We start from the raw sequence: 7,846 nt of genomic DNA, 5'->3' as shown, positions 1-7,846 counted from the left end.
GAAAACCACACCCCGGCAGTGACCCACTTCCCAGTACGGTGCCATAGCTGCAGCTGAAGAAAGCACCCAGTAAGCAGTTCCTAAAATTAAGATAAAATCTGAATCATTAAAACTCATCTGGGCTACTGGAACCTGTCTGAGTCATTACAGGGTGTATCTGACCAGGCTATTAATTGAGGTGCAGTGAAAAGTGGGCAAAACCCCCTTTACATTTTTGATGAGATGATTGATGATTTTTTATTCATCGTAGCTTACAGGCTGGAACAGAGCTGGCAGGGGGTTCGGAAAAAAGGCTAACAAAGCCGTTCAGTCCTAGCCACGGCATTTCTGTCAGCAGATGTTGATATGATCCACGATGAAAGGGGCTCCAGGTGAAGTGGGAGGGTGAGGAACGCAAGGTCTAGCAGTTGGCCTTGTTCTGCAGCTGCCAGGTGTTAAATTACCTGCAAAACGCTGACATTCGCTAACAATAATTACCAAAATCAAACAGTGTTCAATAACAATAATGCACATTTGAGGCATTTTCAATCAAACGATTGAGCCGTTCGGTTACTCTATACCCCATGTGTCAAACACAAGGCCTGCGGGACAGATCAGGCCCATGGCACAGTCCCACCCGGCCTGCAGAATTATTTTAAATTTCTATTAATATTAGCTCGTTTCACAACACGCTACACTACAGTCCCCAGCATGCACTGCAACGTAATGTTTGCTCTGACTCTTCTACCCCACAAACAATCTATGGGACAGCGGTTACACCACACTTCTACACAACTCTACACAGTTCCACACCAGTCATATCACCAAAATGCATTTCAGCTGCAGTTCAACCATAATACAGGGAGATTCACTCGAAAGAGGCCCCGAATATTCTGTAATAACTCTCTCTAGGATGAAGCAATCTGAACCAAACAATATGCGATGTGCTCCTCAGTATATGGAACTTCGAACAAGCCGAGATGCCTCTGCGTCTGAGTGATGAGGTAGGAGCCGGACAGCCGTTGTGACGGTAACCTCTGATTGCTACTTCTGGGTGCATACCCCCGATCCCTTCATGTGTCTGGCAGAAAATCACTTCCAGTATCGCATGTAATACAATCGATTACACAGACGTCGAGGTATGTAGCGCATTTTTTTAGTTCAGATTGCTTCATCCTAGAGAGAGTTATTACAGAATATTTGGGGCCTCTTTCGTGTGAATCTCCCTGTATATTTTATATATATATATATATATATATATATATACATATATATATATATATTATATATGTATACAGAGGTATAAGTAACAAATTACATTTACTCTCGTTACTGTAATTGAGTACAGTTTTCCCTGTAACGGTACTTTTTGGAGTGGAATTAAATCATAGTACTTTTACTTGTACGGCGCCCCACTGGTGATATCCTGTATAATAAAAATAATGCGTGGCCACGCCTTCTTAACGTGTGGGAACGAGATCCTAATGCGTGGCCACGACTTAGTAAAGCGTGGGAACGAGATCCTAATGCGTGACCACGACTTAGTAAAGCGTGGGAATGAGATGATTAAGTCGTGGCCACGCCTTCTTAACGTGTCATGGCCACGACTTAATCATCTCATTCCCACGCCGTACTAAGTCATGGCCACGACTTAATCATCTCGTTCCCATGCCTTACTAAGTCGTGGCCACGCATTAGGATCTCGTTCCCACACGTTAAGAAGGCGTGGCCACGATCCTAATGCGTGGCCACGACTTAGTAAGGCGTAGGAATGAGATGATTAAGTCGTGGCCATGACTTAGTACAGCGTGGGAACGAGATCATGGCTTATGATCTCGTTCCCACGCTTTAAGAAGGCGTGGCCACGATCCTAATGCGTGGCCACGACTTAGTAAGGCGTGGGAATGAGATGATTAAGTCGTGGCCATGACTTAGTAAGGCGTGGGAACGAGATCACGGCTTACTAAGTCGTGGCCATGCATTAGGATCTCGTTCCCACGCTTTACTAAGTCGTGGCCACGACTTAATCATCTCATTCCCAAGCCTTATTAAGTCGTGGCCACGCATTAGGCTCTCGTTCCCACGCTTTACTAAGTCGTGGCCACGACTTAATCATCTCATTCCCAAGCCTTATTAAGTCGTGGCCACGCATTAGGATCTCGTTCCCACGCTTTACTAAGTCGTGGCCACGCATTATTTTTAATTACACAGGATGTCACCAGCGGGGCTCCGTATACTTGAGTTTTTAATGAAATACTTTCACTTCGCTACTTTAATTTTTATAACGTTACGCAGTGAAAATGAATGATGAGCGAATCAGATCAGGCACCAATAAGAACGAAGCGCGGTTACATTTAAAAGATTCACCAATCAAAAAACAGCAGCTGCGGCAGGATAAACACTACAGAGAGGTCCAGTTTAGTGGAGACGGACAGAGGAGAACTGGACCAGCACACACGAGGAACAGACGGCCCAAACGGTCATCTGTGTTCATTTAACACGGACTAAAGAAAACGGCGTTATTATCAGCGGCCGAACACGAAACCAGCCGAGATCCGCTCCCCCAGCTCGGCTCGACTGAGGCGGCGTTAGCCGAGCCCGCTGAGCTGAACAGGTACCGTGTTTACAGGGTTCTTCTGTCTTTTATAGAGACTCTGTTTATTATTTATACACTGGAAACCTGCGGAGTATATTTTATTACAGTGTCTGTCAGACAGTTTAGTGAACAGGTGTCGCTCACAGACCACAGGTTACCGTTTATACAGCCTAGTTTAGCTGCTGTTTGGAGATAAACGGTCGTGAACGGCTGAGAGACAAGAAATCTAGTCTAATACAGGTTTTTCAAAACCTCTGCACAGCGATTCTATCACGCTCTCTGTCTCTCTCTCTCTCTCTCTCTCTGTCTCTTTCTCTCTCTCTCTTTCTCTCTTTCTCTCTCTCTCTGTCTCTATTTCTCTCTCTCTCTCTCTCTGTCTCTCTCTGTCTCTATTTCTCTCTCTCTCTCTCTCTCTCTGTCTCTCTCTGTCTCAGTTCAGTTCAGTTCAGAATAGCACAGAATAGTACAGTATTGCTAAAGCATCATAACAGTAGAATTGAACAACGAAAACAGTAATGAAAACAGACTAAGATAAAAGAACCAACATAAATAATAACCATATTAATTATTATAATCACAATATTAGAGTATTATTATTATCATCACTGCTTATAATTATAACCATACAAATTAGTAAACTAATGATATTTGCAATGTTGGGGGTCAGTGGAGTGGGGTATGGAGGGTGTGGGTAAGTGGAGTGGGGGGTATGGAGGGTGTGGGTTAGTGGAGTCGGGTATAGAGGGTGTGGGTAAGTGGAGTGGGGGTATGGAGGGTGGGGGTAAGTGGAGTGGGGGTATGGAGGGTGTGGGTAAGTGGAGTGGGGGTATGGAGGGTGTGGGTAAGTGGAGTGGGGTATGGAGGGTGTGGGTAAGTGGAGTGGGGTATGGAGGGTGTGGGTAAGTGTAGTGGGGTATGGAGGGTGTGGGTAAGTGGAGTGGGGGGTATGGAGGGTGTGGGTAAGTGGAGTGGGGTATGGAGGGTGTGGGTAAGTGGAGTGGGGGGTATGGAGGGTGTGGGTAAGTGGAGTGGGGGGTATGGAGGGTGTGGGTAAGTGGAGTGGGGTATAGAGGGTGTGGGTAAGTGGAGTGGGGTATGGAGGGTGTGGGTAAGTGGAGTGGGGGGTATGGAGGGTGTGGGTAAGTGGAGTGGGGTATGGAGGGTGTGGGTAAGTGGAGTGGGGGGTATGGAGGGTGTGGGTAAGTGGAGTGGGGTATGGAGGGTGTGGGTAAGTGGAGTGGGGTATGGAGGGTGTGGGTAAGTGGAGTGGGGGTATGGAGGGTGTGGGTAAGTGGAGTGGGGGTATGGAGGGTGTGGGTAAGTGGAGTGGGGTATAGAGGGTGACTTTTTATACCTGCCCCGTTCTGTGGCCAGGCTGTGGTCACTGAGTCTGTACCTGGTCAGGATCTGTCTCTGCTCTGTATCTCTGACAGTCAGGAGATACTCCTCCAGTTCATACTCTGTTTTCAGGGCCTGATATTATTCTAATTTACTCTGAGTGTTCATTTCTTTACCCCAGTGTTCCAGATGGTCATTCTGACTGTTTCTGATGGTGTGATTGATGTTTAGTTTGGGCTGTAAAGCAGTGCTGAGCGAGGCTGCTGTGTGTTCGGAGCTGTTAGAGGGTTAATAAGCCTCAGAACCAGCTGACTGAGGGAGCTCCTCTCAGGGTTCAGTTCTTGGGTCTGTAGTGCCTTAAACTGCAGCGTTTCTCTGGGACTCGTCTTCAGGTGCATCCAGAAATGTAGAGATCTTTTTAGAATGTTTATTAACAGAGGAAATCGTCTCTGTGTCTCTCTCTCTGTTTCTCTCTCTGTCTCTCTCTCTCAAATCAAATCAAATCAAAATATGCTTTATTGGCATGACAGGATATAAAACCTATGTTGCCAAAGCTGTAAATATATTTTAAATTGAATTATTATTAAAGTATAAATGAAAAAATGAAATGAAAAAAAAATTATGAAAAAAATGATAATCTAATATGTGACTCAAATGGGAAATTCTTAAATATCAATCGACTTTTCCCTGGAAAAAGAGCCATTAAACCCTGGGGCCCAACAATCCAGTCAGCCCTCGATCTGCTGGAGGACAAGAGACTCCAGGACACATCACACATCCTCATACACAATGACCTATCAGCAGGAAGGACAGACGTGGCCAGAGGACTTCACCTCATTGCCCTGAAAGCCTCCAGAAAGCTGCCTACAGCCAGAGTGACCCTGTCTACACTGCTTCCCAGAAAAGATGTGCCCCAGCAGGTCATCAATGGCATCAACTCAGAGGTGAAACAGCGCTGTAAACCCTTACCCAGCGTGCACTTAGCACACCACCCGGACATTAATCTGAGTCATCTGTATGATCATATACACCTGACAAAGAGAAGAGTGGGAATGTTTGCAAGAAGCCTAAAAGACACCTCTACAAACAGAACACCCTACAAGTCTCTCTCTCTCTCTCTATCTCTGTTTGTCTCTCTGTCTCTCTCTCTCTCTCTCTCTGTGTCGCTGTTTAACTGTGAAATGCAGTAATAATGTCTGATCAGCATGATTACTAGTGAAATATATTATCAGTGAAAATATACAGTTTGAAGGCTGAGTCCAGGGAGCTGATGGGCAGCAGGACCCTCACTAAAATGACATTATTAATTAAGCAACCTACTCATAACTTTTATCTCTTAAATGAACTTAATTAAACAGTATCATCCTCTGCACAGCCTTTCAGGGATACTTATATACTTAACTTTAAGCCGACAGCTCAGAAATTGAGCCCAAGTCTTAATGAACCTGCAGCAAAGAAAGGATGGCAGGTGTCTAATTCAATCAAATAGGCAGACCGAGCACCTGGGGGGGACCATCTAATATTTTAAGGTCTACTACAAGTGCCTGTATTTCACTGTTGAGGTTTTTGCATATTTTGAATAAACAGCACCCAACAGGAAATAAGTCAGCAGAGAGTTCGAGAGACACGTTTTGGAACAATAGGAGATTCAACCATTCAACCAAGTTCAAACATCGGCCCATATTTTTCAGGCTTCTCACAGCCAGACTGATCTGGCGTCAGCTCAGCTTTTATAGACCACTGAGTAGAATTACATGAACGGATAAAACCTAACTTTTGTTTAGTGTTCTTACATTGAAATGCTTCATAATTATGGGCACACTGCGAAAAATAGCATATAAATTATCTTAAATCTAGTTGATATATCCAATATTTCTCATGTTGAGATTGTTGTAAGCTTATTTAAAGATTATGTAACTTATTTTCAAAGATTTTTTACTTGTTTTAAGTAATTTTATTCAGTAAAATAATCTCACTACATTGGCACATAATTTTGCTTGTTTTAAGAAATGAGCTTGAAATGTGCTTAAATTATCTGGCAGTATAGTGAGACTATCCATCCATCATCGCGGTGGGGTGCTGGAGCCTATCCCAGCTGTCATTGGGCGGAAGGCAGGATACACCCTGGACAGGTCGCCAGTCCATCGCAGGGCAGACAGACAGACATACACATTCACACACACACACACTCAGACCTAGGGGCAATTCAGCATGTCCAATCAGCCTGACTGCATGTCTTTGGACTGTGGGAGGAAACCGGAGTACCCAGAGGAAACCCACGCAGACACGGGGAGAACAGGCAGACTCCACACAGAAATGACCCTGGTCACCCAGCCGGGAATCAAACCCAGGCCATTCTTGCTGTGAGGCGACAGCGCTACCCACTGCGCCACCGTGCCGCCATAGTGAGACTAGTTATACTTAATAATGTCTAGAAATAAGTTAAATAATCTTATTATAACATCTTATTAGTAAGGGCACAACCATCTCAAAATGATAAATAATAGACAAATTGACTAGATTTAAGATCATTTTAACTTGACAAGATACTATTTTTTGCAGTGTGTGGGATGGAGAGATCCTGTGGGGAGAGAGAGAGAGAGAGAGAGAGAGAGAGAGAGAGAGAGAGAGAGAGAGACAGAGAGAGACAGAGAGAGAGAGAGAACGCTGCCGCTCCGGGTTTCTGAAGCCGCTTCTTGCTCTGGTCTCAAATGTAAAACTTTCTCCAGCCACAGTACTGACATATAAAAAGGGTGGAGCAGCTGGAGCTGAAGCCAGTGTCCTCTCAACAGGCTATAATATGAACCAATCAGATGTCATCATGCACAAAGAACATGACTCTGTTGCCAGAAGAAAACCCTGAATCTCCAAAATAGTAACTTTACAGGAGAAGGAAAAAACCTACTTTACTTTTAATGTAAGTCAATGGAACCAGACATTTTTCCAAGTCATTTCGGGCCATTCATCTTGAAATTTACACACAATGTAAAGGCATTTTCAGATTAATTTTTTAAGTGCTACTACACTTTTTCCCTTACATTAAAAATTATACTAAACATTTTCCTCTTATTTTTTTAAATACTACTACATTTTTTCCTATTACATCTTCAAATCGTACGACATTTTCCCCTTAATTTTTAAAATAATACTACACTTGTCCCCTTTAATTCAAAACTAAACATTTTCCTCTGATTTTTTCAAAATGATGATAAATATTCCCCTTAATTTTGAAGTAATTCTACACTTTTTTCCCCTTAAATTTTCAAATTTGACTAGAATTTACTAAAAATCTTTACCTTAAATGTTGAAATAAATCATCACTTTACTCCTTAAATTTTCAAATGTTGCTATATTTTCATTTCTGCTTAATACTGCAGCTTGTTAAATCATGCCATCACATATCATCTACTCTCTATATATATATATATATATATACATTTTAATTTCATTGGTTTTTTTTAAAATTCTTTTCATGTGTAGCTGCACTACTCTTTGTGTACGCAGTATGCCTGTCATGGTTATCTCTGTACCATGGATTTTGTATTTTATTTGGAAGGGTAAAAATAGTAATAATAATAAATTAATATGCAGCCATTCACTGCTAACGTGCTGTCATTAAAAGGCTACAGTACTGTTTTAGTACCTTTATTCAGTGTTATGGCCTCAAATTAGCTGAAGAATGCAGACTGACTTGTTTAGGACTCGAAGATTAGGACTGTTGACTTGAGGCTCGACTTGAGACTCGCCTTCACTGACTCAGTACTTGAATCGAGACTCGACTATCTTGACTCAGGACTTGAGTGTGAAGACTTGAGACTTAATTGTTACTTGCAACTTTGTTCCCACCTCTGTTAGATACAGTGGGAAAGAAATTCCTGATTGGACAGTTGCGTTCAACCAAAATGTACTACTACAGTACTTACAGTTTAATTA

Source organism: Colossoma macropomum, unplaced genomic scaffold, assembly GCF_904425465.1.
Source record: "Colossoma macropomum unplaced genomic scaffold, Colossoma_macropomum, whole genome shotgun sequence".
Lineage (NCBI taxonomy): Eukaryota > Metazoa > Chordata > Actinopteri > Characiformes > Serrasalmidae > Colossoma > Colossoma macropomum.
This window is presented reverse-complemented; position numbering follows the sequence as displayed.